Raw genomic sequence first — 25,428 nt, 5'->3', positions numbered from 1 at the left:
GGAGTGGGGACGAGCGAGCGCCCCCCCCCCCTCCTGAGCCGTGCCAGGCCGCATGCCCTCAACATGGGGGGGTTGGGTGCTCTGGGGCAGGGGGGCGCACTGCGGGCCCCCCCACCCCAGAGCACCCAGTCCCCATGTTGATGAGGACAGGACCTCTTCCCGACAACCCTTGCCGTTGGTTGTCGGGGTCTGCGGGCGGGGGCTTATCGGAATCTGGGAGTCCCCTCAAATAAGGGGGCCCCCAGATACCGGCCCCCCACCCTAAGTGAATGGATATGGGGTACATCGTACCCCTATCCATTCACCTGGAGGCAAAAAGTAAAAGTTAGTAAACACACAACACAAGAGTTTTTAAAATAATTTATTATTCTGCTCCGGAGGCCCCCCCTGTCTTCTTTATTAGCTCTATTACCAGGGGGGGCTTCTTCTTCCACTCTCCGGGGGTCTTCTTCCACTCTCCGGGGGTCTTCTTCCACTCTCCGGGGGGGGTTTCTTCTTCCGCTCTCCAGGGGGGGGGGGCTTCTCCGCTCTCCGGGGGTCTTCATCTCTCTTCGCCGCTCTCCGCTGTTGACTCGGCGAACCCCGGTTCTTCTGCAGATGTCCGGTGCCTTCTTCTTCAGCGCTGGCTGCCTGCTATCTTTGTGTGTTAGCTCCATTAGTAACAGGCAGCCGGTGCGGTCTTCTGTGACGTCACCTTCTTCTCTTCTGTTCTTATCCCCTCTTCCGATGTTGCCTCGTCGCCTCTTGTCACTGTAATGATGGAAGCACATGGGTGGGGGGGCCAGCAGTGCGCCCCCCTGCCCCAGAGCACCCAACCCCCCCATGTTGAGGGCATGCGGCCTGGCACGGCTCAGGAGGGGGGGGGGCGCTCGCTCGTCCCCACTCCCTTCCTGACCGGCCGGGTAGCGTGCTTTGGATACGGGTCTGGTATGGATTGTAGGGGGACCCCCTACGTCGATTTTTCGGCGTAGGGGGGGGTCTCCTTACAACCCATACCAGACCTAAGGGCCTGGTATGCTCCTGGGGGGGGAACCCATGCCGGTTTTGAATTTAAAAATTGCCGTGGAGTTCTCCCTCAGGAATGCATACCAAATGCCGTCGCTTGAATGGGCCTTTACAAGGTGTGACTAACTTTACACATTGTAAAACCAGCCCTAGTTTTGCGCAAGCAAATTGGGAACTTACGCAGAAATCACAATGATGAAATGCTTTGAGAATCTGCTTAAGTCCTCATTTGCATACTCAAAGCTGCATTTCAATGAGAAATGCCCCCAGTGGCGGATGCGGTACTGCATCCTAAGATCTGACCGTGTAAGTGTCTTACACATGTCAGATTTTCTGCCTAACTTTGGAAAAAGCCTTTTGAGAATCGTTTCCAAAGTTAGGCACAGACTGAACAGCAGTTAAGTCTGCGTATCTCTTTTGGGAATCAGGCCCATAGTCTTTTGGAAAAGGAATAGTGACTTGGCCAAATGTCTTTGTGTTACTCTGGTCTGTTTTCCTTATTTTTAGCACAGATTATGCATCCCTCAACAAAGTTTTGATATGCATTTCTGGTGTATCGAATAAACCTTCCAGCTTTGCATACGTTTCTCTCAATTGCCTTAGGGCATACATGATTCAGTCCATGAGTGCAGATTCTTGCAAGTTCTTTTACTTTCAGTATTTGTTCTCTTCTTTTTATCTGCTACAGGCTTCTCCTTCTTTGCAAAATCAGTAATTAGGGTCACGATTGCTTCTATTGGTGTTTAAGGAGTCTTCCTGGCAGTATGATCAGACAACTGTTTCCTTTTTCTTCCATGGGTTGTCCTTCAGTATGTGCGTTGACCTTCGGGGTGGCTACTTCCTTTGGGAGGGTGACTGGTTCAAATAGTTCTTAAACATAATTCCAGCTTTGAATTGATTTTCTTGCAGCAATTGTAAAACTTCTGTTCTTCTTTATGGTCCATAATCCTGGACTACTTCGACAGCATGCTTGCTATCAGTGTAGATGTTGGCTGTTTGATCCTTTGCGGTCTCACAGGCCCTCATGAGTGCTACCACTTTGGCAACCAGCGCTGAAAGTGACGAAGGGAGTATTTGGGTCTCAATCACTTCCTCCAATGTTGTCATCGCATATGCCATTCTTGGGACTCCATCTTTGTACAGGCGTGAACCCTCTGCAAACAGGATCAGATCAGAATTTTCAAGAGGAATGTCCTTTACTGGGAAGATTTACTGCATTTCTTCTTCCATAAGTCTTAAGCAGATGTGGTCACCCTCCTCTTTGAGGAAAAAGCTAGCAGGCTTGATTGTAGTACATCTTTTCACTTCTGTTTTTCCTAATTCAAACAGTATGACTTTATAACATCCATTCCAAAGCATATCTTATTTGCCTTCGTCACCATCCTTTTCTTCATGTAGCTGGTCTCTGGTATCAGGTAAACAAACATTTGCTCCGCATCCTCCCCACTAAACTTAATAATGTGATTTATCTCAGTAGGGTCAGAAATGGATGCGACTACAAAAGCACCATTCAAACAAAGGCTATCAACAATCAACTAAAATGGTATTAGTTACCCCTTCTATTAAGATTAAGTTCAAGGCCTTCCCTGTACTTGCCCATTCTAAAGGTTCCCTTTTTTTTCTGCCTCCCCGTATGGACGTCTCCTCTAGAGTCACCAGTAGACCCAAGATAAATACTGTCCCTCTTTCTAACCAGCTACAGAGCCCTGGGGGGTAAGGTAAGGGAGTCTTCACCGGTTTGAGATAAGCCCCACCTTGTGCAGAACCTCCCTTTGTAGCCGGACTTTACCAGAGCTCTGCCGCCAACTGACCCTGCTCTGCCTACTGTAAAACCTTTTTTTCAATGGGACTGGTGAGTCCAGGTAGACCTCTCTGCAATCCTTATTGCTGTGGAAGTGGTGAGAAGAATCTGATATGGCCCCTCCCACTTAGGCGAGTGCCAATGTTTCCTTTTTATTACTTTTATCAGGACCCAATCTCCAATATGGATTTTCTCTTCTCCTTAGATTGAACCTTCTGGGATAGAACAGACCTCCTTACTTTGTTTCTGTTTCAACAACTTAGACATATATTCTGCTAAGGTACATTCAGATTCTTCAACCGTGTTTTATTTAGTAGTAGGGGTATTCTATATGACCTTCCATGTATCATTTCAAATGGGCTTAAACTTTCCTATGTGGGTGTAATATGCATGCTAGTCACAGCTAATGGTAGGCAGTACATTCAATTTTTTTACCTGTTTCCTCCATAGCTTTTCTCAGTTTATTGTTTTTCAGGATCCCATTTTGTCTCTCCACCAATCCAGCCGATTGGGGGTGGTAGGCGCAATGGTTTTCTACTTGGATACCCATCACTTCTGTCAAATGTTGTATAGTTTTATTTACAAAATGGGATCCATTATCACTGTAAATCTTTTCAGGGATTCCAAACCTAGGAATTATATCTCTTAGTAATGCTTTGGCCACAGTCTGTGTGTCCGCACTTCCTGTCGGGAATACCTCCACCCATTTGGTCAAGGCGTCTATGATAACCAAACAATATTTTTTCCTTTCACATTTGTCCAATTCAATAAAATCCATACAAATGTGTTGGAATGGATATTGCGGTTTGGGTAACTTTCCTTTCCGTGGTCTTATGCCTCCCTGAGCATTATGTTTTGCACATATAAGGCATTGAGAATAAAAAGTTTTTGAGTAGTTGGTGAAACCATAGGCTGTGCATACTTTATTCAACATCTCAGTCATCCCCCTGTTTGACACATGAGTTACTCCATGTGTCAACACTGCTGCATACCTAAATAGGGATTTTGGCAATACCGGTTTTCCTTCAGGTGATGTGTAAATGTTATCTATTATTGTGCAACCTTTTGTTTTCCAATATTGTTTCTCCCTGGGGGGTGCATTCTGCTGCATATCAGTAAGGACTGTATGATCTATCGCTATGATTTCCAGTTCTGTCATTATTTGATGCGTTACTTGTGCCGCTATTTTGTCCGCTTCATCTGTCCTTTAATTTCCCTTCAAAATGGGGTCTGTATGTTTTGTGTGTGCTTGACATTTACATATTGCAAGCTTTTTTGGTAATTGGATTGCATCCAAGAGTTCTAAAATGAAGTCTGTGTGTGAAATTGGCTTACCACTAGAGGTCACCATCCCCCTGTTTTTCCATTGTTGTGCAAAAACATGTACTGTTGAAAATGCATATTGACTATCAGTGTATATGTTTACGGACTTCCCTTTTGATAGTATGCATGCTCTTGTCAGTGCTACAAGTTCTGCTACTTGTGCTGAATAATGTTTTGGTAATGGCCTAGCTTCTAAGATTTCATCGTGTCACTACTGCATATCCGGTTGCATTTGTGCAATCTGGATTTTTTTTTTTTTTTTTACTGGAGCCATCGACAAAAAGCATCATGTCAGGGTTAGATAATGGTACATCTTTCAAATCACTTTGTGGCAGTACCTTTTCAGCGATGGCAGCAGTACAGTCATGTTTATGAACATCAGTAAAAAGTGGTAGCAGTGTGGACAGGTTTAATATACAGGCATACCTCACTCCCAAGTACACAATGCGTCCACCCACCAAAGCCAGAAAGCGCAAAACCAGGCCCACCCCCGCACAAAAAAACAACGAGCCTCCAGGCTTAATTGAACAAGCTGGGGTTAGAAGCTCATTGTCTTCCGCGCAGAAGCGAGCCCAACACCGCGCCCCCCCAACCCCATCAAATAAACCCCACCATGCACTCAAAAGCGGGGCACGCCTGCAGTATACCCCTGTATTGTCATACAGGAAAGGTTTCGTGCTGGGCTCAAGTGTTATATCTTTTGATGTAAACGAATAACACTACTACATGTGGTACGTTGAGTGTTACAGGTGATATAGCACTATAGATGCTGAGGCCTAAACTGCTTCGGCTGCAGCTACCACTGCCTGTACACAGGGTATAAGTGCTCTAGTTACACTGTCTAGTTTTATAGAATAGTAAGCGATCGGCCTCTGGCGGTCACCATGTAAATGTGTAAGTACCGATGTCATGTGACTCTCCCTTGAGTCCACTGTTTGTTCAAAAGGTTTGTCATTTTTTTCCTCTGCCAATCAGTACCAATCTAAGCTGGCATCTATTCAGTAAGGCAGTCAACCTATTTCTTAAGTCTAGGCTATCTGGAGGCAATGAATTTCCTCGCCCCTGTCTGCTTGTCCTCCCCTGGGGTACGGGACTTCTATCCTCACCACTATACCACACCATACCTCATAGGAGGTTTGCTTAATCTCTTGGACCCTGCTGGGGCACACAGTGCATGGATTATGGCGTTGGTTAAAGTTTCAAGGATCGATCTGTTCATCTCTGAGGCTGTGCTACTGTCTGGATAGATTGAGGAAGTAGGATTGGGGTCTTGGTCGGAGGCGGTTCCTTTGACAGGGGTGGATGTCACAGGGAGGGCGGTATTCTGGGCTGTGGCTTGCACCTGAGGGGGGGGGGGGCTATTATTAGGAGGTGGTCTTTGGGTGCAACAAATGAAATCATCATCTTTGTCCATTGGCTTGGCATTTTTTTTTCTCTTTCCCTGTGCACTGATCCTAGTGTGTTCAAGCCAGTGTTCTGTTATTTCTAAACCATACCCTTTTTGGTCTCTGGGACCTAACAATCTCAGTTTATCCACCAAATCCTGACACCCGTTTGCAGTTAATTTACCATTTAATCCAAATTTTGTTTCCCACTGAACAGATTTAGGTTCTATACTATGCATACATTTCTTATCTCCTTCAAACAGCACTACTAGGAACACAACATGAACTTACAACCCATGGCAATGGACACCTTTAAAGTAATCAAAAACATCCCAAGCTTTTCCTTGTCTCATATACAGCAATCCTCATTAATAATTCTACAACATTCTGTTCACTTTCTTCATAGTGTAATTCACGTTTCATGTTCTTTTAAACCCTCTTATAAATAAACTTTCCTTTCTCTACTTTCATGTTCAGTAGCCTAGAATAGAGAGCTAAACATTTAAATAATAATCATGGCTACCTTTGCTTTCTTTGTTTAAAATTAATCCTAGAGTTGCATAACAAAAACTAACAATTTTAACTAGGTTTAACGACGCCACATAATTAAACATTTCTTAGATATTCAGAACGACCTGGCTGATTTACACAGGAATTTGAAGGGAGGGGGAGGAAACTGCAAAATATAGCAGGCTCATCTCTGTTTTCTGCTTCTCAAACATTTATATAACAATGGCATTGCCTGGTCTAATTCTCTAACTTTGATAGGCTCATAATTAGTTAGTTTCATCACGTTGCATACTTTCAAAAACACACATTGTACATTTGTACATTACTCTGTCAACATACACAGAAACCCAAATTGATCATAACTCCTTCTGTTGGTATTAGCATTCATACTTGTCGGCTCTATTATTTCTGCAACAGGTAAAGGAGTTATTTGGCTCAAACTGTGTAACACATCACCATTACTTTTCACCATATCATCAACAGAAAGGTTAAACATAAGAAAGAAGAAACTAAAACACACAGAATAAGGTTAACTTCGTGGTCTTCCTAGATCACTCGGCCAACTAGCGCTTAAACCATCAAACATTCAACCTCATATGACGTCAGGCAATCAACCTCTGACGTATTGGTATACCACAAATCTTTTTTTTTTATCTGTCCGGACAGCGGGCGACGTCCATTTTACCTTAGGCAACGTCCCCAAATGCCTCTGTCTTCGACCATTGGATTACCGAGATTATTATACGATCAATGCCAATGTCGGTACCACAATTCATACACAAACAAACCAGAGACAACCAGAGAGAAGAAAAAGAGAAGAGACTTAGAAAAGAATGAGAAGCAATTTAAATGATCTTACCCTCTCAAAAACCAGAAGACTAAGTCAATTTAGGTTCAGAACCAGATGGTGGATTTGGGTCAAATCCGGCGCCAAGCAGTCCCTGTTTAACACTAAAGTGAGTGGGGTTTCTAATTGAGCTTTTGAGGTCCAATACTCACTGGATTCTGTCGGTACCGGTGTCAACCCAAGGGTTCCATCCATTGGTTTCCGCTCGAAGGACCAAAAATGTTAGGTTATTTCTTTCTTTGTAATCAATCGAAATCCAGGTGTTTGAAAGGGAAGATCATTTAATTCAAAATGCAGCAATACATTTTAGTGATGCTTACAAGTTGAGAGAAAAAGCAAAAGAGAGTGAGAAGAGAGGAGCCCCCACCTTCTCATCCTTACAGTGAAACAACGAGAAAGAACAGTTTTTATTATACAAAGTACATGTAGGGCACTGGGCAGACCACTAGGGACAAAGGGGGTGTGTATTTTTTACATACAGTACTGTAATCTATAAGATTACAGTATACTGTATGTAATGTGTTTGTTTACTTTTTTTGAATTTGGCTCCATTCTCCGCCCCAGTGCATCATAACGTCGCAGGCAGAGGCGGCTCTCTAATTAGGCCAAAAAGGCGATCGCCTAAGGCCTCGCGCTCCCAGGGGCCTCAGGCCGCCTAATTTGTGTATGGGAGGAAATCGGGGAATGTCCCCGAGCTGGCAGGGTGAGCGGGCCAGACTGGTAAAGGATCGCGCCGAGGAGGCAGAGCTGCTGGCCGCTGCTGAACCCGCCACGAGGTAGACTTGGCCGGGGGCAGGGGAGGCCTCGTAAAAATGCACTTGCTCCGTACCGCAGCAGACAGCCGTGACACCTGCCGGCTGCCGCTACACTGCCTGGGTTATATTTGCAGCAGAGCGGTGCGACCGTGCAAGTGCTGAGTCCAATCGATCACTGATGCATTCACTGTCTTCCCTGTCAGGCGGAGTGATCTCCGCCGCCTGACAGGATGTTAGGTTATTTCTTTCTTTGTAATCAATCAAAATCCAGGTGTTTGAAAGGGAAGATCATTTAATTCAAAATGCAGCAATACATTTTAGTGATGCTTACAAGTTGAGAGAAAAAGCAAAAGAGAGTGAGAAGAGGAGCCCCCACCTTCTCATCCTTACAGTGAAACAACGATAACACTTCTTATTGGCTAAATTGGCTAAGGAAGGTCTATCTGTACCTGGCACTAGACATGTGCACAGAATTTTTTTTCGTTTTTTTTTGTTCTGTTTCGTATCGTTCCGTAGGTTCGTTTCCGTTCGTTTTTCGTAAGACGCCCGTTTTCCTGTTCGTTCCCGTTCGTTTTTCGTACGACGAGATTTTTTCGTGTTCCGATCGTTTCGTATTTTCGTTACCGTTTTATTTTCGTACATGCGGGATGGTTCGTTATTCTGTTTAATTCATGTTCGTTACTTGTTCATATGACATCTATGACAATTTGTTGTGGATGTCATGTGGGCATGCGACTGAAGATACGAACAGAAAAAGGATTTTCGTCATTTTGTACTTTCGTAAATATATCGCGGGGATTCGCGGCACTTTCAACACGCGGCTCATCCATATTAACGATTGTTAAGCCCCATACACTTGGTCAGACTTTTTTAACAACAAACATAAAAACGATCGTTTTCCGTTCGTTCTCAGAAAATTTGTTCGTTTTTAAACTCCATCAGAAAACCATTTTTGGGTTCAAAAGTCTGGCCAACTGATCTCCCTTCAGATGAAAATCCACAGAAAAGTTTATTTGGCTTTACTGTACTACTCAGCACAAAAGAGAAGCTGCTTTACTAACTACACTCACTGCCCATTCAAAAAAACGAAAATGACATCTATAATAAAAGATTTCTATTCTGTATTTGGGTCCTTTTTCTTTTGGTGTTTTCGGTCGTGTGTTCGTGTGACATCTGTGGCAAAAGATTTGCATTCTGTTGAATCCAAAATACAAACAGAAAAAAGGAATTCAAAATACAGGGTGCGGGTCTTTTGTTGTGGATGTCGTGTGAACATACGACTGAGGGTGCGAACAGAGAAGGGATTCAAACAGGATACAGAGTGCAAATCTTTTGTTGTGGATGTCGTGGGAACATACGGCTGAGGATACGAGCAAAGAGGGGATTCAAACAGGATACAGAATGCAAATCTTTTGTTGTGGATGTCGTGTGAAAATACGGCTGAGGATACAAACAGAGAGGGGATTCAAACAGGATACAGAATGCAAATCTTTTGTTTTAGATGTAATTTTTGTTCTTTTGCCGTTTTCGTTTTGTCGTATTTTCGTCAGATCGTTCGTTCGTATTTGCGGTTGTTTGTTATACGGCTCATTCGTAATCCTGTAGTTTTCGTATTTTGGTGCTTTATTTTTTCCGTATGTACACATTATTCTGCGGGTACGAAAATAAACATTTTCGTATGAAAATAACATTCGTACGAACGGGAATGCACATATCTAACTGGCACTTTATTACCAAACAGAGCTTCCTGCACAATCTGTTATGTATACATTACGTATGGGGTTATTAAGAACAAAAGAATATAACCAGTTAGTAACATGTGCTCGGAAGCCATATTAGAAGAATGAGTGTCAGCTCTGTTTTAAATAGACACACAAACAAAACTTTTCTAACACAGGAGCTTCCTCGTCCCACCCGGCAGGATGTAATTCACAGATCGGGAGGCGGGAAAGTGCTGCTGCAAAGACCTGCGAGGAGCCAGTGAAGTGCTGTCGCCATGCAAAAGTCCAAGTAGGTTTTCAGAGGCTAAAAACCTTACCTAAGGCAGTGTTGTCACAGTGGCTTTGCTGTGTTAACTGCCTCAAGTGATTAACTATTTGGCGGGGGGGGGGGGGGTAATTTACAATCGTATTTTAAATATGCAGCATGGACAAGGTTAATGTGCTGCCACTGGTCACTGATGCATTGGTGACCAGTGGCAGTTAATTAATCCCCTTGTGCTGCATTAGTGACACCAGTGTCATTGTTTATTAACCCCTTTATGGTGCAGCATGAAAGGGTTCATAAACACGGACACTGGTGTCACTAATGCAGCACAAAGGGGTTAAATTAACTGCCGCTGGTCACCAATGCATCAGTGACCAATGGTGTACTTGATACTGCCCACCTCCCATACACTTTGCACCCATCTCCTGTACATACCGCCCACCTCCATACACTCCGCACCCCTCTCATACATACTGCCCACCTCCATACACTCCGCACCCCTCTCATACATACTGCCCACCTCCATACACTCTGCACCCCTCTCATACATACTGCCCACCTCCATACACTCCGCACCTCTCTCATACATACTGCCCACCTCCATACACTCCGCACCCCTCTCATACACTCTGCACCCATCTCCTGTACATAGTGCCCACCTCCATACACTCCGCACCCCTCTCATACATACTGCCTACCTCCATACACGCCGCACCCCTCTCATACATACCGCCCACCTCCATACACTCCGCACCCCTCTCATACATACTGCCCACCTCCATACACTCCGCACCCCTCTCATACACTCCGCACCCATCTCCTGTACATAGTGCCCACCTCCATACACTCCGCACCCCTCTCATACATACTGCCTACCTCCATACACGCCGCACCCCTCTCATACATACTGCCCACCTCCATACACTCCGCACCCCTCTCATACATACTGCCCACCTCCATACACGCCGCACCCCTCTCATACATACTGCCCACCTCCATACACTCCGCACCTCTCTCATACATACTGCCCACCTCCATACACTCCGCACCCCTCTCATACACTCCGCACCCATCTCCTGTACATAGTGCCCACCTCCATACACTCCGCACCCCTCTCATACATACTGCCTACCTCCATACACGCCGCACCCCTCTCATACATACCGCCCACCTCCATACACTCCGCACCCCTCTCATACATACTACCCACCTCTATACACTCCGCACCCCTCTCGTACATTCTGCCCACCTCCCATACACTTTGCACCCATCTCCTGTACATATTACCCACCTCCATACACTCCGCACCCCTCTCGTACATACTGCCCACCTCCATACACTCCGCACCCCTCTCGTACATACCACTCACATTTATACACCCCACACCCCTCTCCTGTACATACCACCCACCTCTATACACTCTGTACCCCTCTCCTGTACATACCACCCACCTCTATACACTCTGTACCCCTCTCCTGTACATACCACCCACCTCAATACACTCCGCACCCCTCTCATACATACTGCCCACTTCCATACACTCCGCACCCCTCTCGTACATTCTGCCCACCTCCCATCCATTTTGCACCGATTTCCTGTACATACAGCCCACCTCCATACACTCCGCACCCCTCTCATACACTCCACACCCATCTCCTGTACATACCGCCCACCTCCATACTCTCCGCACCCCTCTCGTACATACTGCCCACCTCCATACACTCTGCACCCCTCTCGTACATACTGCCCACCTCCATTCACTCTGCACTTCTCTCGTACATACTTCCCACCTCAATACACTCCGCACCCCTCTCGTACATACCACTCACATTTATACACCCTGCATCCCTCCCCTGTACATACCACCCACCTCTATACACTCCGCACCCCTCTCCTGTACATACCACCCACCTCAATACACTCCGCACCCCTCTCATGTACATACCACCCACTTCAATACACTCCGCACCCCTCTCATGTACATACCACCCACCTCAATACACTCTGTACCCCTCTCCTGTACATACCACTCACCTCAATACACTATGCACCCCTCTCATGAACATACCACCCACCTCTATACACCCTGCACCCCTCTCATGTACATACCACCCACCTCCATACACTCCACACCCCTCTCATACACTCTGCACCCCTCTCATGTACATATCGCCCACTTCCCATACACTCCGCACTTCACTCGTACATATTGCCCACCTCCCATACACTCCGCACCCATCTTGTACATACCGCCCACCTCCCATACACTCCGCACCCCTCTCATACATACTGGGGTCTAAACGGACGCCTAAAGTCTCACTATTGAGATTAATTAACTGGAGACAGAGGCTCCTGTTAATTCATAAACTAAAGCATAATAAACAGTTTACTGTGCTTCAGTTATGAATGAACACAGTGAGTGATTAGTACCGATCACTCACTGTATTCTTTTAGTAAAGATAGGGGCTGGTAAATTACATTTACCAGACCCTTTTTCTGGCCTCCATCCTAAATATGTGGAGGGGGGCACACCATTATTTTCTATCACTTGAAGATCGGCGCAGTGTTGCCAACCCCCCCAAGTGAAATTTACTGGCAAGATGCCTAAAAATTACGAACACCGCCAATTTTTTTACTGGCACTTCAAAAAAGCACCTAAAATGGCTGTTTTCGGTGCTAAACTGTGCAACTTTTAGTATTTAAACTATAAACATGTTGCTAGTGCTATTAGCAATGTGTTTAAGTTAGACAAAAGTAAAAAACGAATTTCTCTATTTACATGAAGGTCAGGTTAATATAACAGCCAGCACAGCATTCCCCATTACAGTGCAAGGATGAACTCTGCAAACCTTGATGTAAAGGACGGTGCCACAGATCACGATCCCACTTACAGTTCCCACTTACATCAGGGTCCGCAGAGTTCTCCCTTGCACTATCAGAGGAAATGCTGCAGACTCTAATGTAAAGGGGAACATTGGGAACTCTAATGAGGGGGGGGGGGGGACTCTGGTGACCAGAGATTACTTTCCGCAGAGTAAATACACTAAGGTAATGGGGGTTACTGATATAAGGGTTAACCTTTATATCAGTGCCCCCTTACATTATTTTGTTCACTCCCCCCCCCCCCCCCTTACATCAGTGACCCCTCCTTAGACTGACCTCCTTTCAGGTGCACCATGCAGTGCTCAATCAGACAACTCCAGCTTGGTGGCTCTGGTTTTATCTGATAGTCTTCGCTACACAGTCCACACACCTTTGACTTCTCTCGTGATCCCCCAATCTGGCGGCGCTCCCACTCTTGACACTTCTACTGGCTCCCCCTCAGAGACTGCAGACGTGATAAAAGATGAGATGGTCAGAGACTGCAGACATGGTACAAGAGATGGTCAGAGACTGCAGGCATGGTACAAGAGATGGTCAGAGACTGCAGGCATGGTACAAGAGATGGTCAGAGACTGCAGGCATGGTACAAGAGATGGTCAGAGAATGCAGACATGGTACAGGAGATGGTCAGAGACTGCAGGCATGGTACAAGAGATGGTCAGAGACTGCAGGCATGGTACAAGAGATGGTCAGAGAATGCAGACATGGTACAGGAGATGGTCAGAGACTGCAGGCATGGTACAAGAGAAGGTCAGAGACTGCAGACATGGTACAGGAGATGGTCAGAGACTGCATACATGGTCAGAGACTGCAGACATGGTCAGAGACTGCAGACATGGTACAGGAGATGGTCAGAGACTGCAGGTATGGTACAAGAGATGGTCAGAGACTGCAGGCATGGTACAAGAGATGGTCAGAGACTGCAGGCATTGTACAAGAGATGGTCAGAGACTGCAGGCATGGTACAAGAGATGGTCAGAGACTGCAGGCATGGTACAAGAGATGGTCAGAGACTGCAGGCATGGTACAAGAGATGGTCAGAGACTGCAGGCATGGTACAAGAGATGGTCAGAGAATGCAGACATGGTACAGGAGATGGTCAGAGACTGCAGGCATGGTACAAGAGATGGTCAGAGACTGCAGGCATGGTACAAGAGATGGTCAGAGAATGCAGACATGGTACAGGAGATGGTCAGAGACTGCAGGCATGGTACAAGAGAAGGTCAGAGACTGCAGACATGGTACAGGAGATGGTCAGAGACTGCATACATGGTCAGAGACTGCAGACATGGTCAGAGACTGCAGACATGGTACAGGAGATGGTCAGAGACTGCAGGTATGGTACAAGAGATGGTCAGAGACTGCAGGCATGGTACAAGAGATGGTCAGAGACTGCAGGCATTGTACAAGAGATGGTCAGAGACTGCAGGCATGGTACAAGAGATGGTCAGAGACTGCAGGCATGGTACAAGAGATGGTCAGAGACTGCAGGCATGGTACAAGAGATGGTCAGAGACTGCAGGCATGGTACAAGAGATGGTCAGAGAATGCAGACATGGTACAGGAGATGGTCAGAGACTGCAGGCATGGTACAAGAGATGGTCAGAGAATGCAGGCATGGTACAAGAGATGGTCAGAGAATGCAGACATGGTACAGGAGATGGTCAGAGACTGCAGGCATGGTACAAGAGAAGGTCAGAGACTGCAGACATGGTGCAGACATGGTCAGAGACTGCAGACATGGTCAGAGACTGCGGACATGGTACAGGAGATGGTCAGAGACTGCGGACATGGTACAGGAGATGGTCAGAGACTGCGGACATGGTACAGGAGATGGTCAGAGACTGCGGAACATGGTACAAGAGATGGTTATATGGACAGGATACACTCATGCGGACAGGATCATTCCAGCCTGGCTGCCTCCCTGCTCACCCTCACACGGACAGGATATACTCATGTGGACAGGATACAGGAGATATCAGAGAGACAGCAGACAGAGATTGCATACAATGATTTTGTACAATCTCACCACTGCCATTTTTGTCTGGAAACTGCTGCCTGTCCCTGTCTGACAGCACTGTGCACCACGCACAGTCAGCAGTTTCCAGACAAAAATGGCAGTGGTGAGATTGTACAAAATCATTGTATGCAATCTCTGTCTGCTGTCTCTCTGATATCTCCTGTATTTATTTTTTTAACAGAGCCTTAAATGTATATCGAGTACAAGAACTATTGAGTGGAATTAATGGCCATAAAATAACAACATTAAATTGTTAATTTGATGTATGCAGATGGAGTCTAATAAGTAAAATTTGCACTCCCATGTTACATTTATAAACACTATTACCCTGCTCACATCTTTTGGAAAATTCATATATCATCAGCTAATCTACAATACGAAGGAAAATAAATACATAACTAAAATCCTAATGAGTAACTTATATGTATAATTAGGCTGTTTTTAGCAGGCACATGCTTATTAAATATCTAGGCACCCTCTGAACAAAATGCAATTCACCTTCTCTTCTGTTTCACTATAAGGTAAATTTGCATTACAGGCTGTTGGCTCAGAACAAAAGAATTTTAAGCACCACACTAGAACTAAGTGAGTGACGTGGTGAACAAAAATTGGGAAGTGGCGCTGCTAATGTAAAAAAAAAGACCAGTGAACTGGATGTGGGTGCCCTATGTCAATGGTGGTTTGTCGGGTGACCTGGAATTAGGGGTGTGTCCAATATTAGGTGGACCCCCTGTACGCACACCCTAAAATTGTCTGGGGTGTGTTTAGGTTACCCTATTAGTGGAGAGTGTGACAAGATCCTTTCTCGCCCAGGTCCTGCTCTCCCGACACTCCTCTGCTACCAGTGAGTCAGCTTGCAGATTGCAACGTCTGATGGTCCAGTCATCCAAGGTTCTGGGGTCCGAACTACAGCTATGTGCCGTTCAGACCCATTAAGAACAAACACCAGGCAGGCTGTATGTAAGTTCAAACAGGACTCTTTATTTTCAAGTACACAGCAAACTTTTATACAGAATTTGGAACATCCCACTCCCAACAACCGCTTTCCTATTGGTCAATTGTAAAGTATATGCAGTCTTCACTCAGGTCCTCCTTGACCATGCAAATGAGGACTTGAAATAGTCAACAGGGATTGGTCCAATAGCTTGGATAGAAAGACTTGTGTATTGAGACAGAAGCCCCAGGTGGTAATCAATGTACACAATAACCCGGTCTACTTAATTACTACCTCTGAGAGGTTACATTCCTTTTAGACAATAGAATGCTAATTCAATACAGCTGACAGGAGGCTTCTAACCTTTAGAGCAATACAAAGTCCCTTAGTGTAAACACATACATCTTCAAACATACATAATAGATTCAATTAACCTTCAATCCACAATTCTAGCCAGACGGACTGTCTCCGACACCCGCTCTTAACCTGCAGAACACAATAAAAGGTATTTCACAAGCTGGTTCCACTTAGCATTTCAATAGTCTGAGCTAAGCATTGAAGGGTCATTGTCTATTGACCTAGTCAGGACAACTAAACCACTTGTAATGTGTCCAGTATCTCCTGCCATGAACTGTCAGTAATGTCCCATCTTCTGATATACATGAATTAGGATTTCAAGTAGAAATATTCCAGCACTGCAAGGCAAGGTCCATGACATTACTTCCCCTGGGAAACAGTCCAACAGCCGCAGTGGAACCCAAACGGGTCAACTCGAGGATGTTGGAAAAGTAGTCTTAAGGTTCCAGGACTGTCTGCTGGGATGACCCATCTGCCTTCCTGTTTTGAGGTCCTGGCCCATAATCGGACGGCAAGAGGCTCGCATTCAGTCCTCTCCAAAAGCCCCTGTCCCGGCTAGGTCTGTCACACATCTCCCCCTTTGGCAGGAGACTAACACTGGGAGAGACCCCAATTCTGGTACCCACCCAGTACCCCAGATAACTCGTCCCAAACAGAGCATTACTCACCCAGCCAATCTTTGCCTCTCTCAGAGAACACGCCTGCCACTGGGGAGAGGCCTGGACTGGCCCTCCTCCCTGGAGTCCTTTCAGCCCGCTGGAGAGAAGACAGGGTGGCTGGGCTCAGTTCATCATGCCGTTGGGAATCTGGGCCAACTGGCCACCATTCCTGGGGTATACCAGTGGAGACTGCAGTCCCATCCACTGATGCTTGGTAAAAATTCCCCGGTGTTTGCAAAGCAAAGCCGACATCCTCCTGTCTTAGTGCCGCACCATTTTCTGGGGTTGTGTCCGTGGAGATCGGAGTCCCATCCACTACCACAGGAACCCCCTCTTCTGTTAGTTGAGAGCAGAGGCCCGGGGCACTCTGCTCTGTTGCCAGCTCTTCCGCTGGGTTGCTGTGAGTGGGGACCACAGTCCCATCCACCGATATCCGCTCAAGCTGTATTTGTGTGCAGCAGCCAGTAGCATCCTGTCCTGCTGCCAGTGATTCAGCTGGGAGTACAAGCTTTACCACCTCAGCTTGTTGCTGGGGAGGGGGGCCAACCGCCCCGGCTCCCTGGAACTCCACAGTTGGTCCCGGTGCTGGGCAGAGATGGCTAGCACTCTGCCCTGTTGCCAGCACTTCTGCTGGGGGTGCATAATCCATAACATCCTCTGAACAGTCCATACATTCTGTAATCTGTGGCTGGGGAGTGATCACCATCTTCTCACCCTGAGCCTCCGGAACTGCCACGGGGGTGGGGCAGAGGTCATGATCCCTCTGTCTGGTGACCAGTGCTTCAGCTGGGGAAGTTCCTTGTAACTCCACAAATACTGCCCTTGGTGCTGAGCAGAGCACAGTGAAGTTTGGCCCTGATACCAGCTCTTCTGCTGGAGGCTCCTCAGGTTGTTCTTCCTCAGCAGAAAAGTCTATCAAATCCCCGGTCTCTGCAACTGGTATCTGGGGATAGAGGTTCACCATCTCCTGTGCATGAAACCCAGAAGATGCTATAGGTACTGAGCAGAGGTTAGCAGAGCTCAGCCCTGCAGTCAGCACTTCAGCTTTGGGAATGACAAGCTCCAGATTTTCCACTGCTGATTCATCAGCCAGGATTTCATCACTGTCAGCTGACATTTCCTCATAGTCCCAGGTAAAGGGAGCCCCACCCTGCTGCTGAGCGGAGTCTAGCAGCTGTTTGTAGGCGATTTCCAGCTCATGTTGCCGCTCTTGTTCTCTCTGTTGTCGCTCTCGTGCTCTCTGTTGCCACTCTTGTTCTCTCTGTTCCTGCAGCTGGAGGTCTCTAATGGTATTCTGTATGGCGGTCTCTGATGGGTTAGCACCATATAATGCCAACCGCTGTTGAACTCGCTGCTGGAACAAGTCTTCAACTGACCGGGGTCCTGCATCACCATCCCTCTGATCCATCTCGGCTAGCGTAATGATCAGGGTGGCCTTGTTCTTCCCACCGGTCCCTCCACGGCTCTCAAGCAAGTCTTTTAGCATGGTTCTCCTCCAGGCTGCATAGCTGGTCATTCATGGTGGTGGTTTGGAGTTGTCCCAGTAACTGGAGAGCAAATCCCACCACTGCCAACCAATGTGACGAGACCCTTTCTCGCCCAGGTCCTGCTCTCCCGACACTCCTCTGCTACCAGTGCATCAGCTTGCAGATTGCAACGTCTGATGGTCCAGTCATCCAAGGTTCCGGGGTCCGAACTACAGCTATGTGCCGTTCAGACCCATTAAGAACAAACACCAGGCAGGCTGTATGTAAGTTCAAACAGGACTCTTTATTTTCAAGTACACAGCACACTTTTATACAGCATTTGGAACATCCCACTCCCAACAACCGCTTTCCTATTGGTCAATTGTAAAGTATATGCAGTCTTCACTCAGGTCCTCCTTGACCATGCAAATGAGGACTTGAAATAGTCAACAGGGATTGGTCCAATAGCTTGGATAGAAAGACTTGTGTATTGAGACAGAAGCCCCAGGGGGTAATCAATGTACACAATAACCCGGTCTACTTAATTACTACCTCTGAGAGGTTACATTCCTTTTAGACAATAGAATGCTAATTCAATACAGCTGACAGGAGGCTTCTGACCTTTAGAACAATACAAAGTCCCTTAGCGTAAACACATACATCTTCAAACATACATAATAGATTCAATTAACCTTCAATCCACAATTCTAGCCAGACAAACTGTCTCCGACACCCGCTCTTAACCTGCAGAACACAATAAAAGGTATTTCACAAGCTGGTTCCACTTAGCATTTCAATAGTCTGAGCTAAGCATTGAAGGGTCATTGTCTATTGACCTAGTCAGGACAACTAAACCACTTGTAATGTGTCCAGTATCTCCTGCCATGAACTGTCAGGAATGTCCCATCTTCTGATATACATGAATTAGGATTTCAAGTAGAAATATTCCAGCACTGCAAGGCAAGGTCCATGACAGAGAGCAATGTGTAGGTACGCCACAAAGAAGGTGGCTGGCCAGGACTTCCAACATCCGCTGGTATCCAAGTACCTGGTGCAGTGAAAATAAAAATAAAAGCAAAAACAAGGATGAAAAAGAGAAATATAAAACAATGGGGAAGTCAGTGTGGTCAGGACCCTGTGCAGGCCAGCTAGATAGCTGGATATATTTGTTACCGTGGTGTGCCAAAAAACCTGAAAGTGGTTTAAACCTTTGAATCTCCTGTTATTCCCCAAATGGCATAATCTGAAGTGAAAGTAGTGCGATACCACAAATAATAAATATAACAAATAATGCCAAATATGCTAAGTAAAAGTACCCTCCTGTAATCTCAAAGTGGCTAGTGCAAAATAGATGTACCTAGTCAAACAAAAATGCTATAAAGGGTTATTAGTGCAGAGTCAGGATACTGTGCGGGCCAGCCAAAGGCTGGGTAATGTTAAGTATCAGGCACCAGATAGGTTATTATAATAGCAAGGTCTCAACAGTGTAAGCAATAAATGATCCAACGTTGGATTGCTAGCAACCACATGACTTGATAAAAAGTATTAGTGATACGCTGCTGTATGAAAAAATAAAAACAAAATTGATACACTTAGAAAGAAGACAGTCTAATCTCCACCCTGAAAAGACTGGTGGTTCACAACTCCGCCGACAGTAGAAAATACATAAACACTATAGGTCCCATTAATCATAGGTGTTCTAGTGATGCAGCTGGCAGGGATGATTTGACTGATTGTCAAATTGGCGAGGTGCAAACACCAGAAGATGTACAGTATATGGTAAGAAAGTGACTTAGTGCCGATCCTCTGTAATCCAATTAAGTGACTTTTGTGCTCCCCCTTAGGTCCCCACTCACCAGACAGAGACACCCCAGCTGGGGTAGAAGGCGGTTGGTGGTGGTACCTGACTGCTACTTGCTGCGCTGTATTCTGTGATGGGTCCCAGAAGCTCTGTGTGCGGATTCCCAGGAGCAGACAGAAGGAGGGTATTTCTGGCGGTACTGCGATGTGTCACTCAAACAAAAAAAAGAGAGAGGATCCACATAGCGTAGTATGTAAAAAAGGCTCCAAGGAGTGAATTATTAAAAAATATTAAAATGACATCCTAGGACAGGTTCCAAATTTAAATGGATCCCATAAAAACAAAATCAAAATCACAAACAAAAAACAAGAAACTCTGAGCAGAGATAAGTATCGCTGGCCGCCTGTCCCGTGCATGCTGCAGGTGATAACAGTTGGCACCGCCGGTAGTCTCCTGAGCGGTCTCCGGTGTATAGCTGGTAGCAGCTGGGATGGCCTGCACAGGGTCCTGACCACACTGACTTCCCCATTGTTTTATATTTCTCTTTTTCATCCTTGTTTTTGCTTTTATTTTTATTTTCACTGCACCAGGTACTTGGATACTAGCGGATGCTGGAAGTCCTGGCCAGCCACCTTCTTTGTGGCGTACCTACACATTGCTCTCCACTAATAGGGTAACCTAAACACACCCCAGCCAATTTTAGGGTGTGCGTACAGGGGGTCCACCTAATATTGGACACACCCCTAATTCCAGGTCACCCGACAAACCACCATTGACATAGGGCACCCACATCCAGTTCACTGGTCTTTTTTTGACATTAGCAGCGCCACTTCCCAACTTTTGTTCACCATTTCTGTAGTCCCGTTGGGACTTCTTAGGGAGGCAGCAGCTTATTACCACTAACCTCAGTACGGATTTACATATACATTTCTTGCAAAGTGAGTGTCGTGTGTGGAGCCTGCTGCCCGCCGTTGACTGTATGATTGTGTGAAGGTGAGCAGGGAGGCAGCCAGGCTGGAATTATTAATTGATGGTGGAGGGAGGAGGGGGCTCAGGTGGACCTAGAGCCCCCTCCTCCCTCCACCATCAATTAATCATTCCAGCCTGGCTGCCTCCCTGCTCACCCTCACACAATCAACGGCGGGCAGCAGGCTCCACACACGTCACTCACTTAGTCGGGCAGGCAGGGGTCCGTCCGTTGCTCCAGTGGGGGTGTGTGTGCTCTCCTATCATATTCAGCTCACCGGTCCCGACTGGTCAGGCTCCCTCCGCTCAAGGGACAGATCGTGACTGTCAGCTCTGCTCTCTATGAGGCTCCTCCGTCCTTGCCTGTTCATAGGCTGGCGGGAAAATGCGCTGAATGCATTGGCTGCACGGCGGGTGGGCTGGGCAGAGACTGTGCAGGAGTCAGACTCGGCGGCTCAGCATCGGATCTTCTCGGGTATTTCCGGGAATTGCGCATGCACAGTTCTGATCCCAAGCCGATCGCCGCCATTTTTACTGGCACCTTTCCATTAATACGGACTTTTACGTACAGGGAAAAAGTGCCTTGTTTTAACGAACTGTCCGTAATTCTACGGACGGTTGGCAACACAGGATCGGCGGCACACAGGGACACTGTGTGAATCGAGCGATGACCCGCTCGCTCACACAGCGCGGCGGCATCGGAGGATCCAGGGACAAGGTAAGAAACTTTCTCTGGCTGCAGCAAGGCGAGCCCGAGTCTGGCTCAGGGATACCGCTCTTGGTACAAAAATCTTACCCCGAGCCAGACTCGGGAATACCGCCAGGAGGGTTAATAAATAGAATTAAACTAAATTTGAACAAATGTTAACTCAGGAAAACCAGCCAAAAAATAAATTATCCAGGATATATGGATGATTACTCCCTTCAGGTTCTCTTAAAGAGATAACAGGAATGAAAAAATGGGGCATCTATCACAAATAAATATCAAGAACATAATTATAAAATAGCAATAATGGTATTGGAGCTTCGTAGCACTAAATAAAATTAAATAATGGACAAACAGAAATATGTTGATGTAAAACCGAAAGAGGAACTACAGAACACATATGGTATGAATGTCCCATGGTGAGAAAGTTCTGGAAAATAGTTTACAAAATATATCAGAAGTTAACAGGAATAGAGAAGAGTCTATTTGGATACCTCACTATTATCTCTAATGCCAGAATCAGTAAAGAACATTAAGAAAGATATTTTTAACCATATGACATCTGCAGCTAGAACAATAATAGCATGTAAATGGAGAGAAAAATAAGAGCCCAAAAATTGAAGATTGGATATGTGAAATTAACGAAATACAATATATGGAAAAACAAATAAGAGTAGATGGATATATTAACAGTCAAATGCCAGTAATATGGCAAAAATGGGATGCATTTAGGTTTTCAAAAGGAATGGAAGAATGCTTATGAATTGCCAACTGGGAAAATATAAAGGAGAATGGAAAAGAGTAGGGTTAGGAATGGGGAAAGTGAGATAATAGGTGAAGTGGGATTTATTTTATTTTTTCGGGATATATGGGAGGCATGAGGTTAAATGGTTATGGAAAGTTGGGTGGATGTTGTATATATTGTTTTAAGCATAGTCCAGTGGGGCAGCGGCAGTCCGGGGAACCCGATGTGGCAAGCTTGGCAACAGATTGCTGCCAAGCCTGCCGCGGGTGACCTGCTGACAGCAGCATGGAGAAGAAATGTACACTATCGGGAAATGGCAGTATGGAAGAGGAATGGACACCATCAGCAGGCGGCATCAGCATGAAGGAGGCAGGGACCCTATCAGCAGGCGGCAACATGGATGAGGCAGGAACCCCATCAGCAGGTGGCATCAGCATGGAGAAGGCAGGGACCCCATCAGCAGGCGGCAACATGGATGAGGCAGGGAGCCTATCAGCAGGTGGCGTCAGCATGGAGGAGGCAGGGAGCCTATCAGCATGGAGGAGGCAGGGACATCATCAGCTGGTGGCAACATGGAGGAGGCAGGGACATCATCAGCAGGCGGCATCAGCATGGAGGAGGCAGGGACATCATCAGCAGGTGGGATCAGCATGGAGGAGGCAGGGACGACCTTAGCAGGCGGCAACATGGAGGAGACATGGACATCATCAGCAGGCAGCAACATGGAGGACTGGCATGCCTCAGCAGTCTGCATGGAGGAGGACTGGATCACATCCGGCACTGGATCGGTGGGAACAGGATCAGCAGGCAACATAGATAGTGGCACAGGTATAAGAGCAGGTTTCTTTGGCTTAGATATTAGAGTCCTGCATGTAGTTGCCTTGTGCTGACCAGACTGTGCTGCTGATGGCGGGAAGGCAGTAACAGTACTAGGAAGAATAGAGGGAAGAGTATCAGAAATACAGGAAGAGGCCTGAGATGTTGCCATTGTTAACGGCACTACAGGGGAAGTGTGCTTACTGGTGGCAGGGTACTTATGTCACTCATCTTGCACTGGGGATATGATCTCTCATCAAGCTTGTAGTAGAGGTTGAACTAAAGTCAGTTTGTCTCTCCCTTGCTCACATTGCTCAATTAAACGGTGCACAGAAGCAATACATTCCAACACCACCTGTTGTGAATAGGCTGCATACTGCTGGAGAAATGAACTTGCACAATTTTTCAGCAACCATCCCAAAAATCCAACCTGGTACATAGTATAAAAGGAGGTGTGACGACATCATGGCCCTGAGAGGTAACCTGAAATAGTAGCTCATAACAGACCTGGATGGAAAGTTGTACTTGACTAAATAAAAATGTACCCTCAACAGCTAAAGCATGTGCTGTTAAAATGCTTTCAAGCAGCTCCATCTCAATTAGATCCTGCCAAAGTGAATGACACAAATCTTTATCCCCCACTGCAAGTTGCACACGGCCAATAACCTGCACTCTCAGGATTGTGAAATAAAATAAACAAAAATCCAAAGCATTTGGCTCCCAGTTCCCAAATGTAGCCGATCTGGTCGTTGGTGGGCGTCACAAATATGTCAGGCATCAGCAGCTAAGACCACCAGACACGTAGCTACACAAGGGAACTGAGACCAAACAAAGGATTTATATATTAACGTGAAATTTATTTACACAGTGAGAAATGGCAAACAATAAACACAGCACACAGTAAACGTGAACAGAACCCCAAACAGATCCAAAAACCCCACTAACAAGAGCTGTTGAACAATATATATATATATATATATATATATATATATATATATATATATATATATATATATATATATATATAGCCAAAATTGTTGGCACCCCAGATTTTTTTGCCAGAAAATCAAGTATTTCTCACAGAAAAGTATTGCAGTTACACCTGTTTTGCTATACACATGTTTATTCCCTTTGTGTGTATTGGAACAAAACAAAAAAAGGGAGGGAAAAAAAGCAAATTGAACATAATGTCACACAAAATTTTCAAAAATGTGCTGGTCAAAATTCTTAATGTTTGGTTGCACACCCTTTGGGAAAAAAAATAACTGAAATCAGTTGCTTTCTATAACCATCAATAAGCTTCTTACACCTCTCACCCGGAATTTTGGACCACTCTTCCTTTGCAAACTGCTCCAGGTGTCTCTTATTGGAATGGTGCCTTTTTCCAACAGCAATTTTAAGATCTTTCCACAGGTGTTCAGTAGGATTTAGATCTGGACTCATTGCTGACCACTTTAGAACTCTCCAGCACTTTGTTGCCATCCATTTCTGGGTGCTTTTTGACATATGTTTGGGGTCATTGTACTGCTGGAAGACCCAAGATCTCGGACGCAAACCCAGCTTTCTGACACTGGGCTCTACAGTGCGACCCAAAATCCTTTGGTAATCCTCAGATTTCATGATGCCTTGCACACATTCAAGGCACCCAGTGCCAGAGACAGCAAAACAACCCCAAAACATCATTGAACCTCCACCATATTTCACTGTAGGTACTGTGTTCTTTTCTTTGTAGGCCTCATTTCGTTTTTGGTAAACAGTAAAATGATGTGCTTTACCAAAAAGCTCTATCTTGGTCTCATCTGTCCACATGACATTTTTCCCAGAAGGATTTTGGCTTACTCAAGTACATTTTGGCAAACTGTATTTTTTTTTTTATGTCTGTGTCAGCAGTGGGGTCCTCCTGGGCAGGGCCGGCGCTAGCACAAGGCAATATGGGCTTTTCACCTGCGCCGGCCCTGAACCAGGGGCAAAATATTGACCGGGTCGCTGCCGTCGGGACAGTCGCCCTCGCCCGCCCGTAGAGAGATTGTGTGTGTGTGGGCTCGCCGCAGGGCTGCCGCAGCACTGCTGCGCCTGCTGGCGTCATCTGAAGGAGGACTCGGAGTCAGCCAGGACAAGTCTCCCCCCGTCCCCACAGCCAATGGCCGTGCTAGCCTGGTATGTGTGTGATTTTTTTCCTCCTCCTCCTCCTCTCTCACTACTGCTCCTGTACCTATTCTCCGCCCTGGCGGTGCGGCTGCCGCTCACTGCACTGTACACTGTGACCTCCCCGGACCCCAGCTGCTGCCCGGGTGTGCCTGAACTGAGCCGCCCGCCCTATGCTGATGCAAGAACAGGCGGGAGGGTGTCGGATTGCAATGGCGGTGTCCTCAGGTAAGGTGTTATGATAAGGGGGGGGGGGTTAATTGCGTTGACATGTAGTCCTCTGCCCAGTTACACCACATAAGCTGGTGTGACAACAGG

At 46.2% G+C, this 25,428-nt stretch overlaps 1 protein-coding gene and 1 long non-coding RNA gene across 5 annotated transcripts in view; one reads left to right on the top strand and one right to left on the bottom strand.

The window, feature by feature from the left end:
- Positions 1-25,428, top strand: part of COASY (Coenzyme A synthase) — an 855,545-nt gene that overhangs the window by 443,241 nt on the left and 386,876 nt on the right. The window lies entirely within an intron of this gene.
- Positions 7,135-8,052, bottom strand: LOC120919582. Its single transcript, XR_005744596.1, has 2 exons — positions 8,003-8,052; positions 7,135-7,238 (listed from the first exon to the last, which is right to left on the bottom strand). It is a non-coding gene; the product is annotated as an uncharacterized LOC120919582 (long non-coding RNA).

This window comes from Rana temporaria, chromosome 12 (assembly GCF_905171775.1).
Source record: "Rana temporaria chromosome 12, aRanTem1.1, whole genome shotgun sequence".
NCBI lineage: Eukaryota > Metazoa > Chordata > Amphibia > Anura > Ranidae > Rana > Rana temporaria.
This window is presented reverse-complemented; position numbering and strand designations above follow the sequence as displayed.